Here is a 23941-nt window from a genome sequence, read left to right as displayed (position 1 = left end):
AGTCCTCCTCCCCTGGGGAACCCACCCTCAGTGGGTCCCAGCCTTATCAGCCTACAGAGCCTGGCTGGAGCCTGAAATAGGAGCTTGCCTGTGGCCCACCCGGCTAAGCATTCTGCTTTTGTTGGTGCCATAGGATATCAGCACTTGGAACAATGGAGCATTTGCCCTAAGACTGTGGCCTTTTCATAATACTGAGCTTCTCTTATTCACCAGGGTGTCAGGTGCCTTGTATTCTCTTTTGACCTTTCAGGTCTGTTCAGGGTGCACTGATGGTGTCTGGTCAGGTTTAAATATTAACACGAAAAACTTCCATTCTCTGACTTAGGTTGTGACTGGGGCCACAGGTGCTTTCATTTTTTGAAAGTCTTGTGTAAAAATGATTATCATTGTTCAGACATGAGAACCAAACTTCTTGCCAAAGTGGTGGTAGGCCTAATTTTCTTTTAGACTTGGCAAGTTGACTATAGTACCGTCTCCAGATGAATGCTTTACTCCCATCCCAAATATCTCATGCTGTAATCTATACCTCCATTTTATGGAACAGCTACCTCAGAGGACAGGTGGAAAGGGTGTGAGAAGAGGGCCCAATTCTTTATACAGTTAAGGACATTGTCTCTGGAAAAGGAAGTGAGGATAGTTTGAGGCAGTAATTCAAGGTTTCTCAAAAGAAAATATGTGAATGAACAATTTGAATTTTAAATGGAGTTTTACTGACTTTTTCTTTCTTTTTAAAGTTCCTAATAGGATTTCCATAATGATTTTGTGTTTTCTTTCTTAATAAAAATTAAATGGCAAAGAAATGATATGCTATTTTTTTATTCAGAAAAAAATAAAAGCCTTTTTTATGAGAACTTTCTTTTTAAATACACATTAGGGAATAGATAATGGGGGGCGAAGAAAAAAAAGAAATGTCTTCTCTTCCTATTCAAAGAGAGAGCTGATTAGTGTGTATGCTTGTGCTTTTAATATTTATTTACTTATTTGATTATATATTTAAAGAAAGTAAGAAAAGAAGGAAAATTCCTCTTATACTAAAGTAATTTCATTGGATTCATAGAGTTTTAGGGCATGAAAGAGTTTTGAGCAGGCTGACTTTATATCTCATTCTGGCTTGAGAAGTGTGGGTACTGAGATCCAAAGATGTTTAATAAAATGAACCAAGGTACACAGTAGGATTGTGGCAAAGCAAGGCCTAAAACCAAGGTCTGACTTTCCATTCAGGCAATACCCCTCAGAGATTACATTGCATTTTTTAAAGCTTTCTTTTAAACAAAGACAGTCTCATTTCAGTAATTTGCATTGATGTGCTTAAGTTTAATAGGGCCTTTGCCATTACAGTAACTGGGACTTGATACTGGCTAAACTAAGAAATGTACATTTGAACAGATTGAAGACTTATTTTCTTAGTTGTATTTTATCTGAGTAATGTAAGGAATCTTTATTATTTCAATTAATTTTTTTTATTTTAAAAGACTTCAAAGAAACACTTATTCTATTATCATCTTGTACATGAAAACATTTTTAAATAGGTCTGTTCTTTTAACAAGTATTCATTAAGTAGGTCATATTCTAACATTCTTGGAGATAAAAAAAAAAATTATCAGATTAACAGAAATCTGTATTTACCACCCCCCCCCCCTTTAGCTATGTTTGAGTTGGTCTTTGTAATTGTTAGTTTCAACAAAACACTGCTTAAGTCAAAACATTAATGTTTTTGTTTGTTTAGGTTCTTTTTGTTTAACACAAGAGGAAAATAAAATATGCATTTACCTTTTCGCAGCTATGATAATTATATACTCTTTTTAATTTATGCAAAACTTATTTTTGAGGGTTTTCTTTTTGTTTCATTTCTCTGTTTTTGCATTTTCCAAACATCTGTACCGTGGCTGGTGGCGAGAGTAGCAGTGGCTGGCACTTTTCCTCTGCATTGTGAGAGAAAGAGAATTGGCTGGAATAAAACCTTGCTTTCCATATGTTCAACTTGAAATGCAGCATTGAAAAGGTATCGTCTCTTTTTCTTCTCTGAAGCCAGAGGTGAAATACGTGAGCAAATAGAAATATTGATGTCAATTCACCTGTTGATTCATATCAGAAAAGACCTTCGCAATGCATCCCCCCACATTTTATACACATAAAAGTATAAAGAATAATATGAAATATAAGGATCCAGAATCAAGATTCAAAAAAAAACTTAATTATTTGGAATATTCGTTTCTGAATCTGTTTCTATCCTTTATTATCCCATTCTAAATAACTCACAGTGCCACAGACAAACTTAATTTGCAGACTGATGAGTTTAAGATAATGCCTGTGTGACAATACCAAACCCATGATATAGAACATTTACAATACCTAGAAGAGTCCTTTGTGCTCTCTTGTAGTTGATATTCTCCAAAACATTAACAAAAAGTTAAAATCAAGTGAAACTATTCTGACTTCTATTATCATGAGTTAGTTTTATACGTTACATGTTATACTTATACCACTGAAATTTATTGATTGATTCCGTCATTGTTAGACACTATGTTCAATGTTTTTCAGTGACAAACAGGTTAATATTTTACACATGTATATACAGCAAGGTGGGATTATTAAACATTAAGAAATATGCATTTTGAACTTTACTATGTATTAAAACAATTCTCTTCAAAGTGATAGTACCAATTTAAATTCTCATTAGCAATCTGAGAGATTCCCCACATGCTTCACAACATCTGAAATAGTCAGACTTCTAAAAATGTTGTCCCTTTAATATGGACTAGGGTTATTTTTTTTTCCCATTTAGAAGTCATTGGAATTTCCTCTTGCGTGTTGCCTATTTGTGTCCCCTGCCCATTTTTCTTTTGAGTTGTTAATTTTTCTATTGCTATTTTGAAGACTTTTGCTTAGTTTTGTTTTTGTTTTGGTGTCAGTTTTTGTTGCAGTATTCCATATTCTTTTTCCTTTGGGCCTTAGAGATGACAAATATCTTTCCCCAATTTGTAATTTGTCTTTCAACTGTATCTTTAATAGCATTAATGTTTTAAAAACTTCTAATTTTAATGGTTATTAATATTTTCCTTTATGGTTTGTGCTTTTATCACATTTAAGAAATCCTTCCATATGCCAGGGTCAGAAAGCAAACTTCCTATATTTTCTTCTAACAGTTTTTAAGTTTTGCAATTTAGATTTAGATTTCTAATGTTCCTGGAATTTACTTTTATTTATAATATTTTACATTTATCCTGTCTTATTCCTTTTCCATGTGGATAATTCAGTTATTCCAGCACTACTTAACAAATCAGTCATCCTTTACTGGTTAATTTGCAATATCATTCTTGTTCTTTATTTGCTTTCAGGATCTTTATTTCATCCATTGTACTGTTTTTCTATCCTTGTATTAATACCACAGTGACTTGATTACCATTATTTTATAATATTCTTGCATTCTAGCATTTGGTAAGGGAAATCTCTCTACCTTGTTAATTTTTAAAATTCTCTTAGCTCCTCTTGGTATTTTGCAATTCTATATGAATTTAGGATCAGTCAAGTTCATCAAAATCCCTGCTGAATTTTATTTGTAATTACATTAATTTTAGAGAATAATTTGAGGGAAAATTTTTGAAATGTGTCTTGCTGTCTATTGACTACATCCCTGTACTTATTCAGTTCTTCTTTCTTCATGTTCTTTAATAATGTTTTGTAATTTTTGCCACATGATGTTGAACCTATTTTGTTAAGCGTTGTCCTTTATAACTTAGATGGTCATGCTATTATGTACAGAATCAGTTTTCCATTTCACTGATTATTAGTTATTATTGGTGTATATTCAGCAATCTCATTTCTTTTAATAGCTAAACTGGTAATTCTTGTAAGTTTTCTGCATGAACATGTATATCGTCAGTAAATGACAACTTTTCCCTTAAATGCCAGTTCATAAATGTTCAGTTTCTTTTTCCTGTCATATTACATTACTAAACCTCTATATAGTGTTAAATAGAAGTAGTAAAATTAGAAATATCTCTTCTGTTTCTTACTTTGATGGAAATATTTTAGAAATTATAATATTTCGTTGGAATTTTGATAAATCAAAATTACTATGGTGAAGGAAGTACCCATAATCCATTTATAATTTGCTAGAAATAATAATTAAATTAAATAATAATTAAATTTTATCAAATACATTTCTACATCAATAATCTAATATTTCCCACTACTATGCTATTTTGTACATTAATATATTCCCTACATCAAAACATTAATATTAAAATTCTTTATATTCTTACATTCCTATAATAAATTTTCATTGAAAATTTATTAATTTATTAATATTTTACAGTGTATTTGCATTGAAGATTATGCCTTAATGTTTATTTTTTTAAAATTATTATTGAAGAATTTCAGTGTTGTGGTGATACTAGCTTCATAAAATAAGTTTAGTAACATTTCAGTTTTTTATAATTTTGAAACCATTTTTATGCTACAGAGATTACCTAGTGATGAGGGGCTTCATAATTACAGATTAAAACAGTAAAAATATTATCCCTAATATTATTTATCTAAACATTTTCCCTTCCTTAATTAGTTGATAGACATTTTTATGTTACATTTACTTTCTTTAGAAATTGTTTTTTTATTTTGCTTATTTACACTATTTTGCTTATTTACACCATATTCTTCTTTGTATTCTATGACATTACTTTCTGCTTTTATCAGCATCATTTTCTTCTATTTTTATACAAAAGTTTTAGATTATTTTTCTTTTTCTAGATTCTTGAGTTGAATTATTACTCATTTATTTCAATAACTGTTATTAGCTTTTAAAATGAATTTCAGAAATATTTTAAAAGGAATTGGCTGTATACCATATTTTGATATGTAGTTTTGTTAGATTTTAAATACTTTTTAATGACTACTATGATTTAATGTTTGAGTTACTTGGAAGTGTATTTTTTGCTTTCTAAACATATTTGCTCAATTTTTATTATTGATTCTAAATTTAAATGGATTGTAATGAAGCTGGGCAGTGTGACTCACACTTAAAATTCCAGCTATTTGGGAAGCCCAGGCAAAGGATACCATATCAAGTTCAGGGTCTGCCTGGGCACTTTAGTGAGACCCTGTTTCAAAATAAAGATAAGATGACTGGGGACATAGCTCAATGGCAAAGCACACTTGGTTTCAATCCATAGTACTAAAAGGTGGAAAAAAAAATAGCCTTGCAATAAGAAAAACGTTTTATGTGCTTTTAATTGGAAAAAATTCTTTTGAAATTTATGATTTTATCTAGAACCTACATTTTACTGTTGGTCTTGAAATGTTTAGGTGGCTTAGTTGTTTCTGTAATGCTCATTATAAAATGTTTACATGTACTTTAATTACATGTTTTTAATAAAAATTATATCTACTTTTTAATATTTGATACTCCTCTTAATATAAATAAAGTGCCTACAGATAAAGCTATCTGCCTCTGAAATATCAATCTTGCCCATGTAATTGTTGGAGATTTAGTTTTATCTATTTGTTTTTAATCATATAGAAAAATGGTTTTTATTGATTTCTGCAATAAATGTTTGATTATATAGTTATATATCTTAGGTATTACTGTCCCATTCTGTTATTCTTGGATCCTACAACTTCCTTTCTAGGTTTACTTATTTTTATTGTGAAATTACCTTTTTTAGTGAGGGCCCTGGGTAATACTATATTTTTGTATGTCCAAAATTGCTTTTATTTTGTCTTTTATCTTTAATAACAATTTACATGAATATTTTCGTTCAGAATTTTGAAGATATTATTCATTCAATTTTATCTGTGACCCTTCCTCTGTCAACTCTTACCTTAGAGAAATCTGCTATCAATCTATTCTTGTCTATTTATAATTAATCTCCTTTTACCTCCTGGTAGCTCTTAAAGTTTGTCTTGTCATTTCTCTTAGATGTAACTAGTTGTGAATTCATTTGATATTACCAGACATATATTCAGGATATTTTTGTGAATAACAGGACTCCAACTCTAGAAAATTCTACTTCTAATTCTTTTCCCTGATTCTTTGTCTTTACCTTCATCATCTTCTTTTGGAATTCTCATAAAATATATGTGGATGTTTCCTAGTCAGTTTACCATATCTCAACTGCTATTTCATTTTCTAAAAATCTAGTTTACTTTCTATGATTTTTTTCTGAGCAGATTCCTTTAAACTACTTTCCAATTCAATTCTCTTCCTAAAACTGCCCTATTTTAAGTTACCACATCATTGGACCTTTATTGTTAATGAACATCCTTTGAAATTTTAAATTTCTGATTGATTTTTGTCTTATCTGCCTATTCTTATTTTATTACAATTTTTATTTAATAATCACTTTTTATAAGTATGATTATCTTAGCATCTCAAATACACTCACGTTAAGGTCATTGTCAAACGATTTCTTAAACTCATCTCATTGATTTTGTTGCTTTTCTTAGCATTAGATTTCTTGCTATATTTTAGGATTTTTTTCTTACAAATTGGTGTGGTGGTGTGGTGGCACACACCTGTAATTTCACCAGTTTGGGAGGCTGAGGCAGGAGGATCGACACTTCAAAGACAGCCTCAACAACTTGGTGAGACCCTAAGCACCTCAGTAAAACCCTGTCACTAAATAAAATACAAAAAAGGGCTGGGGTAGTGTCCCTGGGTTCAATCCCCAGTACAAAAACAAAAACAAAAAAAGAATTTTGTCTTACAGTTAATGTTGATTATAAGACATTTTTGTTTTGTCTCTTATTTTCCTTTTTTTCTTTTCTTTGTTCACATATCCCTTACTAGTGGTTTTATAGTTGATTCTATCTGGATCCCTGAGTTCCTTGGCCCAATCCAAATCTTAATAGCAGCAACTCTCAGTTTCACCTCTATAAGAACATTTGATCCTAAAGTGTATTTCTAACCTTCCGCCTCTCAGTTCCTACAGTAGGCAGAAGTGGGCCAAAAATTTTTGCAGCCACTTGGGGTAAGTAGTAAGGGGAAGTGGGTCGAGCCTACCATTTCTTATGCACCCTTTTTCTCTTTTTGACTCCATTATGCTAAAGGACTAGCTCCCAACCACCTGTATACTTCTAGATTCAGATTTCAGCATTCCCATGACATTAGCTTTGTATAAAAATCGTCTTTTAAAATCTGACTGCCTATTTGGTTTTCTCATTTTATTTTAAAATGTTTTAGTTATCTATGTAATTTGGGCAACAGTGCTTTGAATTTTACCTCTCTTTTATGAGATATAATCTTAAATATAAGATTTATATATATTATATATAAGATTGCATATATGATTATATATAATATATATTATTCATTAATAATAATTCATTTTATTCATTAATAATTCATTTTATGGAGTAGAAAATAAAAAATCCTAAGTAAATTCCCACTGAGGAAAAAGGTTATAACTAGTAAATGGCAGGAATAACATTTCAATTCTATTTTCCCTACTACCAAAATTAGTGTCCTTTAACTGCTAGCCTATGATGAACTTCTGTGTGTGTATGTGTGTGTGTAACTTATATTGAATTTAGTCAGTAAATTAAATGAACCGATTACTAACTTAATTACTGTTTTGTAAAAAACTATAGCTGGTTCTACCTCAAAATTTTTAATTTACATTTTTCTGTGCCTCTATGCTTCATTGGTCTTTTCTCTCTTTCCCTCTTCCTTCTCTCCTTCTCTCTTTTATCCATCTTTCTCATTTAGTGTATGACCATTTTTTTTTATTGTTTGCTATCAGTCTAGCAATTTGAAAGTTTCAAAGCATAATTTGTTCTTCTAGAAATGATTACTATTATTTTTCTTAAAATACTTAATCTTATGTTTTTATTTTTCAGCATTAAATAAATTATATACTTATGAAATGAGAAATTTAAAATACTGTTTCTTCGTTCAACTTCTATCACACAACTTCCCATTTTTTTCTAATACATTATGTCAGATTTAGAATATTATTAAATTTTATTTATTCAGCAGTAGAGAGGATCATCACAAAATGCTGGGTCCCTTATTGGAGGTAATAGAGAGCTTCTAATAAAAAGTAGGTGCTTAATAAATGTTTTTAGAACTTCAACTGAAGGGACATGTTTCATGTATACACAGGTACACACAGAATGAGAACACAGCTGCAATCTTTTTAGTCTTCCTTTGTTACTGGACAACTCACCGTTTAATTTAAAACTTCAATTCTGTAAACCGTTGAACCACCATAAAATTTAATAAAAACTCTTTCTGTCAATTCTTTCATCAGGCAAATACATGCCTCATGAGCCAGTGACCTTCCATTCAGTTTATTTCCATGCACACCTATTTCTACATTTGCTCTTTCTGCACTATGCCCCACACCCACAGATAATAAATACATTTGGTGAGTCCCATTCTCAAATTAGTGCCTACTGTTAAGTTTTCATTTGGCAAATGCTATGAGATTTTTGAATATGAAGTAGTGATTAAATAGCAATAATTGTATCATTAAATGGCTATTAGCCCAAGTTCTTCCAGAATAGCTCATGTAGCTTACTATTTAAATAGAGTCATTTGAAGTAATTCTTGTTTTATTTTTAAGGGTGGTTCTTAAATTCTTAGCTATGGTCCAAGGAAATTCTGCCTATGAATTTTTTGGAAAATGGAGTTTTTCATTGAATCAAGAAACTTAGTGATGATCTGCAACATGCTAGAATAAAAATATTGTGCTTCTATTGTAGCAATATAGATTAAATACAACAGTATAGACTGTGGGAAAGCAAAGTATAAACTGGATCATTTGCTGATGTGCAGATTTTATGGAAATTTTAATGACATATTTGATTGACTTACAAGAGATACATATTATTTGTATTATAAGAACACTCAAGCCTCTGTGTGGTATGATTTTAATGATCTTTTATACATAACAACAGATTGAAATTAAACTGTCTTTCTAGCTGTTTCTATTCTTTAAACTATAAAAATGATTTTTGTTATTCTCTACTTAAAAGCCATTGAACTGAGAATCAGGAAACTTGGTTTCTAGTCCTAGTTCTGTCATTTAACCAGCTCTATGCCCATGGGTAACTCATTGAACTCTTTAGACCAGTTTTTGTCTTTAATAAATGTAGAATTGGGATTGATGTTTTATAAAGTCTCTTCTATTATTTGTGTTCCATTCTGCATTGTGTCTATCTGTATATATAGAAATACATATAAAAACATAACTGCATATAGGTCCAATATAGCAATAACCAAAGTTATTCAACAAGACTTAATAAGGAAATACCAAAGAATGGGCTGAACTTTCCCTGAACAAGGAAGTTGAATTTTGCCAATAAATAAATAAACTGGGATCAGAATAGAAATTATGAAAGTATTATTTTCAAAAGTGTTATTGGGCATCTTTATGTAGAATGGATCACAATGGAGGAAATCTGAAATATAGACCAGGCTGACCTGATGCCATGGTTCAGGGTAAGGTAAGGAAGGTTGAGACCATAGTGGTATGATCAGAGATGACGTAGAACCAGAAGATACAAAGAAAATGTGATATCTATTAATTCAAATAGAATTTTTTAATTATTAAAGAATAAAAATATCTAACAAACATGAAAAAGTATAACTCACTAACACTCAAATATATGGTTTATTAAAAAAAACAACTCTCAGTGCTGTTAAGTGTGCAGTAAAACAGGCACTCATATAATAATGGTGGGAAGTATGTATTGACACAAAATTCTGCAAAGTAATACAGCATTATATTATTGATAACTTGTCTTTAAAAATGCATCTTCTGACCCAATAATTTCACTTCTAACCATCCTATCTGTAGGAAACAAAATGTCAGACAAAGATTTCTATACACAAAGGTTCATCATAATGTCATTCAAAAAAGAAAAATAATTTTAAATATCCAAAATCAGAGGAATTATTAAGCAAATTATGGTCCGGAGATATATTTCATTGCATATCATTCATACATAAATTGGATAGTTCTTAAAGGTATTTTAAAGAATTTTTTTCAACTAGGAAATGCTTATAAAATAATGTAAGTAAAATACCTGGTCCAAAAGAAACAAACTTGTATACCTAACATGGTCTCAAGTTACAGAAATGAAAGTGTTTGATTATGATGAAAGGGAATACATTAAAATATGAAGAGCAGTTATCTCTATATGGTGGAATTGATATTTTATTTCTTCTTTGCTTTAACTTTCTAGATGTTCTAAAAATATTCTAATGATGAGGAAAAAGTTTTCAGCAAACAGCAAATAATCTAAATAATGAATCCCAAATTTGATAATAATTCAATTTGAGAAAGGAATACATGTCAAATTCCAATTTACATAGCTTCTAAAATATAGGGATATATAGATTTTCAGGTTCCCCAACCTAAACTATACCTTTTTGTTTTCATAACCTACTGTTTTTAGAACCTCTCTTGTTCTTCCTTGGATCTTTATACCAGCACCATAGTGACCAGCTTCCACTTTGATATTCCAAAACCTCATTTTCCTTAGAACTTCATTTGCTTCATCACTTCTGCTATTAATATGCTTGAACCATATTTACATGCATATGAAATCATCTTGTCTTATCACAAAGGAAGGAGTCTTTCTAGATAATTCTGTATGTTTGCAATTATCTTTAAATTCCTAATTTCTCTTATTGTAAAGAATTTTTTATCTAATAATAGCAATTTTAAAATCAGGAATATAACATCTCTTTTTATTTATTTTACACAAATGGAGTACAACTTTTCATTTCTATGGTTGTACACAATGTAGATTCATAATATTGGTGTAATCATAAATGTACATAGGGTAATGATGTCTTGTCTCATTCCACCATCTTTCATACCCCCGCCCCCTATCCCTCTCATTTTCCTCTAAGTAATCTAAAGTTCCTCCATTCTTCTCTCACTCACCCACCCCCATAATATATCATCATCCACTTATTAGGGAAAACATTCGGCCTTTGGTTTTTGGGGATTGGCTTATTTCACTTAGCATGATGTTCTCCAATAATAGCATTTTAAGTAATTGAAAAAGATGAAAATAAAGCAACAGACATAGTCAATATGTTACTTTGGAATCACTTTTATTGGGAGGATTTGAGTACTACTGATAAATTTATTAGGCACCATTTTCAACAATAGATTCTCAGCCATTTGCTCTATGTAAAAATGACTAAACATAACAACTTACTTGACTCTGTACCCAGAAATTTGGACAAAAAGAAACCCAGTTGGTGAGAATGGACCACATAAAGTTTAATTGGTTCAAAATAAACAAGTAACTTAGTCTGTTCTTTTTCTAAAAATCTGTATAAGTAAAAATATAATCTTTAAAATCTAAATTCCTTAACTAGTGGCAAAGTGCTGGAGAAAAATTTCCAGACCTCCCTCTCTTTCCCTTTTGCCAGGAGAATGAACCATTCTCCCTTCCTCAGGCCTCCACCAACTGTATACATTAATTCAGAACCATTTTTACTCCAAGCTCATCTCTTTTTTCAGAACTGTAAATCTCATGAAGGCAGAGACTATATATCTTGTTACCTTGGGTTCTGACAAAGTAAGTAATTATTGAAGGGATTGATGAAGGATTAGCAGTTTAGTTTAGATGAGTTTAGTATCTATAAAACAACATAAGGGAAAAGTCACTTAGATATAAATACCTTCTCTCTGTGTATTATAACCACCCTTACTAGCAATTAGGTAAGTGCCTTTAGAATTATATGAAGTTTGGGAGTAAATATCTCTCAAGAACTTATTTTCCTGTAAGACTGAGAGTTAAAATAGTGTAGTTCTTAAGAGTTCTTTTAGTCATTGGTGTCACACCCATGACAAGATACTCTATCTCTCTGAATCTCAATTTTCTCATCTGAAAGATGGGAGTAACAATGATCCTTAGCTGGTAGACTTTGCTGTGGGGATTGGCTGAGACAGTGCACATCCAAAAGCATCATGCCTGGCTAAGCCACAGGGCTATTATTACTAGACTTAAAGACTCCCAGGGCAGGTGGTTGTACTTGTACACACATCTTGATGACTGGCACAGAGCAAACACGTATACCACCAAAGCTCTCACTTGATGCAGAATCTGTGCATAAGCCAGTGCTTTTCAGTCTTCAATAATAAAAATTATTTGGGAAGCTTGTTTAAGATGGAGACCTCTGAGTCCCCTATGGAGAGATACTAATTCAATCAATTTGCTGAGGGGTAAGACGCTGATATACATCTTTTTAACATGCTCCTCAGGTGGTTCTGGTGACTAGCCCCAGACCAAGCTCTGGCATCAGAGTGACTTAATCATGAATCATGTCTAACCCCATAGCATCATTCCCCAGAATTTGCCCTGCTCAGTGCTTTGTGACTTTGCTATGGGAAACATTCCTGCCCCACCCCTTCACCCTAACCCACTGAAAACAGAGAAGAAAAAGGAAGACAGGGTCAACTGAGAAAACCTGAGTAGCTACAGCCAATTATGAGTTATTTTGTATTATTTGGACTAATTATCTGCATTAGTCCAAAAGAGAGCTGACTTGAGAGGAAAGCTTGAACTTTTGAATAATCGTTTCCCCTATAACTGTAGAAAGGCTGGCTATAGTGAAGTCTGTCTCCTATTTTTTATGGAATTGCTATCTATAGAACTTAGATGAATAAGCACAATTGAAGTGCAAAGTGTTAAATGCATGTTTCGATTTAGTCAATGCATTTGCACATTGAAGTAATTAGGATGTATTTAAAAGCATTCTGCTTGCAATACTTTGTTCTCCATTTCCTACAAATCAAATTAGTGAGGGGTAGATTTGATTTTTACATCATTTTGAAAATATTTTCTTTTTCTTTTTTTAATTTCCTCAGTATTACATTTTTACAAAGTTCAAAACACAACCAACTGTGACTAAATTCATAAAAACAAAACAAAAAGTCCAAAGTGCAAGAAAATGAAAACCAGCACAGAGTAATATGCAGTAGAACAATGTAAATCATACCTCACAAATACAGTTGTAATAATATACCTTATCCATGTCTGATCAATTAATAACAAATACTTACTCAGATAGCAAATAGCTCATTCTTTTACTTTGATTGAGAGCCCCAAATTTAATTATTCATCTTAATGCAAATAAATACAAAAAGAAAGCCAGTTCTTTAAAAAAAAAATCTTAACCATCTCCTGTTTTCATTGTACTATATGTAATGCAGTGAAGGAATGTGAAGAAAGGGTATAAAGGGTGCTTTCTTTCCTTGTTAACAAGGCATTTCAAGCAAGATTATTTATGTTTTAAATAAAGTTAGGTTTGCAGAACCAAGAAATGGTTGTGGAACTGTGTAGCATAAACAAGCACAGACGAGTTTAAGTCCCAACTCTGCATATTATCTGAATAATCTTTAACAAATTTCCTTACCTCCATAAGCCTCAGTTTTCACATACATAAAGTGAGGGTCATAATATCTAGAGTGTAGAGTTGTTGTAATAACATGTACTAATATATTTAAGGTGCCTGGCATTTAATATATACTCAATAAGTGACACTTGTTATTACTTAGGAAATAAAATAAAAGATTCCAAAATTCTCAGAGAAAAAAGAAAAAAAAAATAAACAAAAATATTCTATGATCTCATTTTCCCAGAGGCTATTTACATGAGTCACAGATTTTATCCTATGACTTTATCAAAAGTCCTACAGAAGTAAGACTTCTATTATCTTTTCTCCCCCACCAAATTATTTCCTTTGGTACAAATTGATGACCTCAAAATACACATTGAAAAATACCCTTTATACTTTTGAAGTACAGTTGAATAAGTAAACTTTGCAAATAAAAATTATCATTTTTTTTTTGGTTGAAGAAAAACAATGCTTTTTACTGGGCTCCAATAAGTTAATTTTTCCTATTGTTCCTACACTGTGATAGTTCTAGAAATATACGTGCCAGTAAATAGAAGTGAAGAAGAAAGACAGAAATGAGAATAACAGAGTGATCTGTGCTTCTTAGGGAACAGAGAGGGCTCAACCCTATGTTTTATATACAGAAAGTACATATTAAATGTTTGTTGAATTAAATAAATGAGGGCTAACAAAATGTTAAGACAATATCTGCATAGCATAAAGGAGCTAGCCAAAAATAGTTTATGCAGACTATAGCAGAGAGTTTAAAATTTACCTGTGAAGGAGCATCAACACCTTGTTAGTTGACTCCATGTGAAATGACAGCCATCTTTAACCAGGGCCAATAGTTCCTCACAGAAGGAAGCAGCAAGGCCAGGAAAGGTGTCTGATCCTCAGTCAGAGAACCACAGTATATCAGAGCTGGAAGGAACCAGAGATTTTCTATGCCAAGGGCCTCATTTCTCAGCTGAAGAAACTGAATGATGCTAAAACATGTGGTGGTCAAGTTTGTTTCCTGATTCCAGTCCAGTTCATTTTGTATGCACCATGCCGCCTGGTGTTCCCGGCTGCATGATGCCTGGGATTCCCATTTGACTATAGTCTCTTCTCTTCTTATGACTGAAAGGGTACAACAGAACATCCAGCAATGCTTCTGATTACATTCATCTCACCTGTCATGGCATTTTCCATAGAGCCAACAAGATCACAACAAAGAGATTCTTACTTGACTCAAGTTATTTTTTTCATTAAGAAAGAAATAAATTATCATTAATCATTAGCAACTTACACAGATTGCTTTAGCTCCTTTTCAACCGATTATTGGCTGGAGCTAGAAAGAATGGATAATGTTATAGTTTGAATAGAAAAAAAGTAAAGGAAGAGTTTTGTCTTCAGTGTTGCTACCCAGGGGAAGAAAAGGCCAGGTGGGCTGTGGCTGGAAGTTGCATGAGGATTTGGATCTTAGAAAAGTAGAGAAGAGATCAAAAGAAGGGGAGAGTTAGAAGAAAGGGAAGGTTAAATAAGTAGAAGGTGGATACCACAAGTAGATTTAAAATTTGGTCTTCCACTGCATCATTTACTGTCTTCAAAACTCCTTTGCCCTGTAAGGAAGCCTTGCATCTGCTTTGCTCATGTCCTGTTACAACTTAACATTGCTACTATCAAGTAATAATTAGAATTCCCTGAATCAAGTACTAATGTCATCTAATGAGAGAAGAAATACAGCATTTGGTAGGTAAATATCTTCCCTACCCACCTAAAGAATGGAGGAAGTGTTGATAGGGTGTTGATGGTGAGTTAAACTGGCATACCAGGAATTTTTATAAATGGTTTTCCCATGCTCCATTGAATCTGTGGCTTAGACTTTAGTTGTATACCAGCTGTGCGTGCAAAATCTCATAATTATTCTTACTGTATTAAGCATTTTATAGCAATTTTAGCTCTAAAATGCTATGCAATAGTTTTTATGCAAGTGTACCAGACATGTAAGCTGTTCCAATGAAAACATTTCCTTTCTTTTAGACACATGGTTTTAGGTTTCCAAACTTAGCTCTTTGCATTGATGGAAGAATCTTTAGGACAGACATCAGGTTTTTTTTTCTTTTGCATTCTCTCTCTCTCTGTCTCTCTCTGTCTCTGTCTCTCTCTCTCTCTCTCTCTCTCTCTCTCTCTCTCTGGGGAGGGGCAGTCTGCTTGTTTTGCACATACGTTATTCTTTCAAATAGTCTCATCAGAAAAGGAGTATTTCAGTAATTGTCTGATACAGATATTAGCAAGTACTAATACTGAGCACTGGTTTCTCCACAATCTGTCCTATTGAGAAAGTCACCAGAGAGGAAGCTAGGGTGACCTCTGCATCTTTATAGGGTACAGTGACAAACAGGCAGAAGGACTTGGACTTCACCTCTCTGCAGAAGGCTGACACCTTTTAACACTGCTGCACATGCTGCTGCGCCCTGCAGTGGCAAGTCTTGGGCCTGAGCCCAAAGCTGGTGTGGAGTTTGAACCCTTGGCATTCTGGCCCAGGGCCAAGTGCTATCAATGGAACCCCACTGACACCTTTAGTTATTCTTCCTAGATTAGGATAGTAATTTACTTGTCTCTTTGATTTCAAGTGTCTGGTTTTGTTTCCAGATGCCTCCCAGCTCATCTGTATTCCAGGGGTTTCAAAAGACTTTAACCTCATTGGTTCTTTCCTTTGTCAGTTTCATTTGGTGAACACAGGAGGGATAAAGAGATACTAGAGAAAGCAAGGGTGTGTGTGTGTGTGTGTGCGTGTGTGTGTGTGTGTGTGTGGTGTGTGTGATGTAGAAGGCATGTGGGAGAAGGCTTGGTGAGACTGCAGGAATAAATGAAAAGCATATTCACTTTAAGAATATCAGCTATTATACCAGAGCAAGTCAGGATGGAGTTTAAGAGGTGATGTGTAGGACAATGTAGTGAAAAATGTTATTAGATAGATTCTTGTGTAAAAGCCCTCCCAGCAGTAATCTCAATCTCTCCCAAACGATTGCAATATATGAAAGAGATGGAGAGACCATAGAAATTTTATCCTAATGCCAATAAGGTAACAGCACTTGGATTTTAACATGTGATAGTAGGAAAAGGCATTTATGCATGGGTGTCATTTCATGTTTACAAGGGTCTGTCTAGCACTGTTTATTGATTTTACTGCAATTTTTCCCCAGGACCCTGTAGATAGATAATTGCTAGAAATGTCCATCATTAGCACAGCAACGAATGCAACCATTGCACTAAGAAAAAGATGCACATAGGACCCTGCAAAAGAGCATCAAATGGGGAGGAGGAGAGTCACACAACAACACATGCAGCTATAACTCCAGGCAAACATACACACACACACACACACACACACACACACACACACACACACTCACAGCACCCTGTATAGCCATTGCACTGAGAAAATACACACAGCTCCCTATGCAGCCATCACACATCAGGAAAATACACACATGACACCCCTATGCAACCATCACACCAGGCAAAAGCACAGACATAAAATGCTAAGTCAATAGGAATGAACAGCTCATAAAAGCCTACTGGAATAGATCACATCACAGCCAGGTACATCTGTTCTCAGCACTAACCATTATCGTTAGCTTAAAATGCTTAAAATCACTGCGCATCCTCAGGTCTAGGGACAGATTATTCCAAGAAGATTCTGCTAAATAGATTTGGCAATGCAGTGAAGGGGACCTCTCCTACATTAAAGTGATGCATTTTGCATCTCAAAGGCTGTCAACTGTATTTAGAGGAACTGTGTGATTGAAGAACAATGCTCCAGGGTAGGATAGCAATTTTTCTGGCCCTTCTGAATCTGGAGGTGATTTTTACCCCAACTTGAGTGAAAAGTACAATTGAATGGGTAGCTCTCAGATTGGGAGGTGACTAATAAAAGCAGAAATGGAAATAGCTTTCAACTTGTGCTGCAAAGGAAGCCACTACATCCTGTTTTAAACTGGAACTCTCAGAGATGTGATATCTAAAGGTCTCAGGGAGGTCAGACTTCAAGCCATCAACTTGAGATAAATAAGTAGCAACTGCAGTCCTTGTTTCAGAGGATTGTCTGCCCCTCTGGGGGGAATAAAGGAACCACCCACCTCTTCTTTCACCAATGCCTTCTCTTTATCCTCTGGCCTTAGTCTATGATGTTATCCAAACTGTGTGACCCAGGGGTTAACACACTACAAGGGAAACTCAATGTGTCCTTCTGAAGAGTGGCCCAAAAGAACTGGTTAGAAAGAGTTTCAAGCTTGCAGTTCTATCTTTCAATTATAGTGGCGTTTTGTGTTTCTACTGAGTGAGAGAAGTTTCAAGCTAGCTTGTTAAGAATGATTTACACCATAATTCTAGGAAAAACAAATGTGAGTGACTGAGATTTGAAAGGAAAGAGTAGGGGGGAAGTGCCAGACCAAACAAATCCTAAGTAAATAGGGTGGTTTTGGGGGTGGTGGTAGTGAATTTTTCCTTAGTCTTTGCTTTTTTTTTTTTTTTTAACAAAAGGGAAAATGTATGTATTGTTAGTAATCACTTGTCTCACCTGGGTGGATGAAGCAAAAGAAACAATTCCTCCATTTGCTCCCTGGAAAAGCAAATTTTCTAGAGAGGACAGGTGTTTCCCTTAAATTCTCATAGCAGCATCTTACTGAGAATGAGCAGCACTGGAAATGAGAACTAAGAATTCCACTTTCCCCCCACCAAGATATAGCAGAAAAGGTTTTCTTAGGGTGGGAGATGGGCATTTTCCATAAAACAATGCACTAGTGACGTGAGGTAATTACATGGTGACTAGTACACACCCCATGGTATACTGGAGAAATTGCATGATACCTACGTGATAACTGCAGTAACTCTAGTTATCACTACCATATTATCTCCTGATAACTATATAATTAGTTTGTGTCATCAAAGCACCCTAAACATATGCTTGCTCCAGCTACTCTAGTAGGGAAAAAAAAAAATAAACTTTTTTGCAAGGGGGAAAAAAAGCTAATGAAGAAAGTTGCCAAGAACAGATATTTTGTAATCTGTGCTAAATCTCTGCTGGAAAACATGAACAGTAACGAAGCTGAGAAGACAGTAAAAGAAATTCGGGGCAAGGTGCCAGACGCCCAGACGGAAGGAGAATGTGGACCAAAAGATTGCGACAATCGGGTAATTATGGTTTATGAATTTCAGCTTTAATCTGTAGTTCAGTGAGTCCTGATTAAATATCTGTTAAACACAATTAAAGTTTGTTTTTGTATTTCACCGTCTTGATCAGAATAATTAGAGACTGCGTGTTTCATGTCAAAAGTAGCAAGAGGAATTTTAGTGAATGAACATCGTTTTTAAAAGCCATTTGTAGCACCAGCTGTTGGCATTATTTTATATTTTAGTGTTATCAGCATAAAGATGGTCCTCTGGATGCTGAATAGTTTCCAGCAGGACACGGATGTTATGCCGTTTGGATGGGCCTGTGCTGATGAGGCGTAAATGTTTAAGGGCTAGCGTTCACCAGGAACAATGGGCAGGGGAGATGTAGGTCAGAGAAGCAGATATTTTAGGTGAAAGAAGAAGAAAGGCATTTGAGATGAATTTACCCAAGTAAGGAGCTAAGAGAGGAAATTTCTCATCGTAGAGTCATTCATCTCAGCACCTGCAGATGCCAGTTACTTATTGAGACAGGTTTGTATACAGTGCCTGAAAGGAAGCACAAGGAAGATGTGGTGAGAAGAGCCAGAACACTGATCTGGTTGGGCCTTGGCTAAAACACATGACTTTTATTCCTAGAGTTGGTAGAAGGAAGTGGTGAAAGCAGTTACCATATTAATAGTTCTTTGACTGTGAAAAGCAGTAATGAATTCTGCAAAACGGACAAGTCCAAATATAAATGGGATTCACTAAAACTGGGTAAAGGGGTAACAGTTCTGTAAATCAAAGCTAAAACTATGATTTTCATATACTTGTGCCAAGAGAGAAGCTAGAGTTGTAAGCTATTATCTCTTTAAATATTATAAGGGTATTAGTAAAAATGTCTATGCAACTTACCATGGTATGAGGTTTAAAGAAATAAGATACTGTCTTGCTTGCCATTTGAAATTTGAGTCCCATAATATTTTGGTCCCTGTAATGGATGGAATAGTGGCCCTTGAAGAAGTCCACATCTTTTACCTTATATGGCAAAGGAACTTTGCAGGTATGATTTAGTAAAGGATTTTGAGGTCTGAAGGTTATCCCAGATTATCTGGGTAGGCTTTATATAATCATTGTGGTAGAGTCAGAAGGGGAAACGTGATGATGGAAGCAAGGGTCAGAGAGAGAGAGAGATTTGAGGATGCTCTGCTGTTGGTTTTGAAGGTAGAGGAAGGAGGCATAAGCCAAGAAATACAGGCAGTCACTAGATGCTGTAAAAGTCAAAGACAGGGATTCTCCCCTACTTAGTTCCTCCAGAAAGAACTCAGCCCAGGTGATACCTTGATTTTAGAACTTATGACCCCCCAAAGGTTTATATTCTTTTAGACATTATTCTTTGGTGATTTGTTATAGCAGCAGGAAGAAACTAATCTAGTCTCCTGCTTCACAGACTTGTTATGTGTTTAAAAGTTGCCTAGTTAAAAGTGCATCCAGATATGAGAGAAACAGCAAAACTCTATGAATTTAATCTTCTCAAGCCCATTTTTCAGGTGTCTTTGTGGCATCATTTGGAGGTAACTGCTAAGTGTGAAGAGAGTCTATGTATTATAAGTAAAATCAAGGGCAAGTTCAATCCCATTGTTCAGTAGCACATACCAGCAGAACATTCTACACAAATAGAAATGTTTCCAGGGAGGGAGTATTGTAGGGTGTGAATACTTTCTCTAACAATAGTAGCAAATAACATCTGACTACTTTTAAAACCCTTCCTGAGGATTCTAGGACTAAGATTAATAAATGTTATAGTTATGAAGAAGCTAGGCCAAAAACAATGCTTTGCTTTCAATATGTTCAGTTAAAAATGGGATTAAATTTCAACTGGCCAAAGTTATTATAGCAGATGAGAGGGTGCAGGTATATATCCCCAAAAGTAAGAGTATAAAAATCATCAGGAAGTTGTAGGGGGAAATGAGTATAACCATATATAAAAGTATAACTGAACTTTTCCCCTAGCTTCTTTGTATTCCAAAGTGTAATAATACTACAGAGGAAGATGGGATGGCATAGTGGTGAAAAGAGTTGGACCTAGCATCAGACAGTCTGGATGCAAATCTTGTTTTCACCACTTACTACCAAGTGAAATAACCACCCTGTCCCTCACTCTCTGCATCTTTAACATGGATGTAAAAATTCCTAGTTTATGGACTCAATTTCTGGGAGGATTAAATGAGATGATAAACCTAAAGTGTTTAGAATTAGACCTGCTCATAGTGCTCAGCAAACGTTAGTGCTGTTGCAGTTACCATCATCATCGTTATCATCACCTGACAAACGCAATAGACACTTTAGGTAGGAAAATGGGCCTTGTTTATTATTAACAAAGAAGTTCAGAAAAGCATACAAAACTTCTCTGCGTGCTTACCATAGCAATATGGCATTTCCAATGCTAAAATCTACCCTTAACTCTGCTCTGACAGTGTGGGAAAGTATCAGTCATGTCTTAACCACTTGTTTAGAATACTATTGCATTTATTCATTGCTTTTTTATAGAAAAAGGAAACCAAATGTAAAAGAAGAACACAAAACACTCCATCAAATTTGATAAATATAAAACTTGACCTACAACTTAGCATTATGTATTTTCTTTCACATTGTCTATCTAGTACCTAATACTCAGTTTTTCTGTCTTTTATCAAATCTTCAACCTACAATAACCTAACTGAAATTAAACTAAGATTACTTACCAATGTTAACTGAACATAGTGAGCTTCCCTTTAACCACGACATGGTTAGAATACCTCTCTTTTCTTTTTTCTTCATTGATCCAGACTTCTTTTCCCCCATGAATTCCAAGAAAGGCTGGCCAACTTGTGTGGCCCAGCTCACTTCAGAGTTGATGCTGAAGAAGAGAACAAAGCTACTCAACCAGTGCTAAGATTTCCACAGGCATTCCTTCTCTGTCAGAAATGTTGAGACCAGGAGCCTTCCAATCTACCCAGGGAGAAATAAGAGTAACTCATTTTACAATGCTGTTTTAAAAGAGATTCCCACCCTCTTTTGATTTATGATTTTCATTGATCATCTGATGAAAACTGCAGACACTCTCCCCAAAAGAAGATGCAGTACCTTTTCAAAGGATTCATAAACACTCCCTCAAGGATATCAGTAGGCCTCATTATCAGTAGGATTCATTATCCATGGTTTAAAAACACTGTAGGACTGACTAGATGGACATGATTTAAGACCAGAATTGTGCAATACTTCTTTACCACATATTTGGACCAATCATTAATTTATACTAAAGTCCTGGCTTTTAATTACTAAAATTAATGCTTATGTTAATATCCTGGGGGAATACTTGATATTAAAGCATTTTGAGGTATGTTTACAAGCCACCTAGATGAATAGCACTGCTATTGTCCTTGTTCACTATTCTTTTTATTATTATTATTATTATTATTACTTAGTCATTCACTTACTTATTCCTTCAGCAAATATTTGTTGATGCCCCTACTCCTCTAGGCACTAGAAATACAGTAATGAGCAGGACTTACAAGGTCTTTCTTCCTTGTGGAATATTCTAGTTAAGGGAATGGTTAATAAATATGTAAGCATATTAACACACCCTGAAGAGTGAGAAGCAAAGGAAATAAAAATATGACCTAATAGAGATGACATGTAAGGAGAAGGCATTTGGCTGAGACTTGAGTGATGTCAGAAAGAAAAATTGATAGGAAAATTATTTTAGAAAAATTGGAGGGGGGTTATGAAAAATGGTGAAATGAGACAGATATAATTACCCTATGTACATGTATGATTACACAAATGGTATGAATCTACATCATGTACAAACATAGAAATGAAATGATGTATGTATGCCATTTGTGTACAATGAATCAAAATGCAGCCTGTAAAAAATAAATTAATTAATTAATTAATTTAAAAAGAAAAATTGGAATAGCAACTACAAAGACTGAGATGAGACTCAAATGAACTAGTGATGTGAATTAGGAAAGAAGGTCAGTGAATGGAAAGTGTGTTGAAGATGTGGTCAGAAAAGGAGTTAGGAAGCAGTCTATGCAGATGTCATGGGGAGAAGTTTAATTTTATTCCAGTTGTAGTAGGCAGCCATTAGAGATTTATGCAGTATGGTCTGATTTCACATTTAAAGAAATCATTTTAGTTGCTGTATAGACAGTGGGATATATAGAGGAGCAAAAGGGAAGCAATCCCAGCTAAGAGATTTTTTGTATTTTAGTCTTAAAAATGTTCTTCCTGAAAGGAAAAGGAAAAGGAAACATGAGCACAGTCCAATGATGTTTGCAAATGAAGCAGTGTTATTTAGGGGGAGGTAGGAGGAAAGTAACCAGCAACCAGAAACCTCAATAGGTAAGGGAATTAAAGACAACAGGCCCATTTTACTAAGGTTTATCACAAATCTGCCTACTCTGTTTCCTAAAAACTATCTAAGATCACACAATCTAGATCCTTCTTTTGCCTTTTTAATAGAAGTTTAAATGTTCTATTCCTTCACCACCTTTCACCCCTCAAAACTGTCCACAGAGAAGATCACTATAGTAAATGGTGGGGATAAGTGATGTGACTTGAATAAACATCAGGAAAAAAGAAATTTTGTTATGTTTACAGGTGTTTCCCCATGGAACTAAAAGATTAAGTCTGGGAATAGATATTAGTGCAATACCTATTAGTTCAAACTCACTAAAGTTGGGGCTTTAATGAGTCACTAATATTGCCTGAAGGAAGCTTAGTTCTATTATTCTTTGTTGGCCCCAATTGAAATGCTCTAATAAATGGTAAGTTATAATAAATAATGCCAGTAATAATCGCCTGTGTGAAAATAGTGATTTATTGTTAGCTTATAGATAATTTTTCACTAATGAACTTAAAAATTGTATTAAGCATTTCTCAGTGATAGTCACAATACAAATTTTAAAGTACACAATTATATATGAAAATATATCTAAACAATCATTTGGAAGTCAAGGGGCGGGACCCTTTTTCAGAGGGGCCTTGTGAGACTACAGGTTACCAATCCAGGTTAAGTATGAAAAGATGATAAAACTACATTAGAATTAATAGTAACTGACTTAAAGTCATCTTGGATTTTATAATCAGAATTCCTAGAAAGACCTCATAAATTATATTTCCAGGGAAATACTAGCATAATACTATGGTGTCATGGAATAGCCTTATTCTGTAGACCAATTAGGTACCATATATGAAAAACATATTGCAAATACTAAATGTACCAAGCTTAATTTTAATGAAGCCTTAACAACTGGTTATTGCTGTTTTAATGGAATTGAAAAATTCCATGTTAGCATTTCCTACACTTCTGCTACCCTAGGTTCCAATGCTGTCTTAAACGCATCCCCCTCCTTTCAGTTTCTAAACTGCCCTTCCTCTGGGGAACAGCAC

At 34.1% G+C, this 23941-nt stretch overlaps 1 long non-coding RNA gene across 1 annotated transcript in view; it reads left to right on the top strand.

Moving 5' to 3' along the window:
- LOC306670646 overlaps positions 1–23941 on the top strand; it is a 667486-nt gene that overhangs the window by 581942 nt on the left and 61603 nt on the right. Inside the window, exon 5 of the long non-coding RNA XR_013766464.1 lies at positions 1903–2002. This is a non-coding gene — a long non-coding RNA (uncharacterized lncRNA). The remainder of the gene's footprint in view (positions 1–1902; positions 2003–23941) is intronic.

The sequence above is a fragment of the Sciurus vulgaris genome (genome assembly GCF_902686455.1).
Source record: "Sciurus vulgaris genome assembly, chromosome: 10".
In the NCBI taxonomy this organism is placed as follows: Eukaryota; Metazoa; Chordata; class Mammalia; order Rodentia; family Sciuridae; genus Sciurus; species Sciurus vulgaris.
The sequence above is the reverse complement of the archived record's forward strand: the minus strand, read 5'-3'. Positions and strand labels throughout refer to the sequence as shown.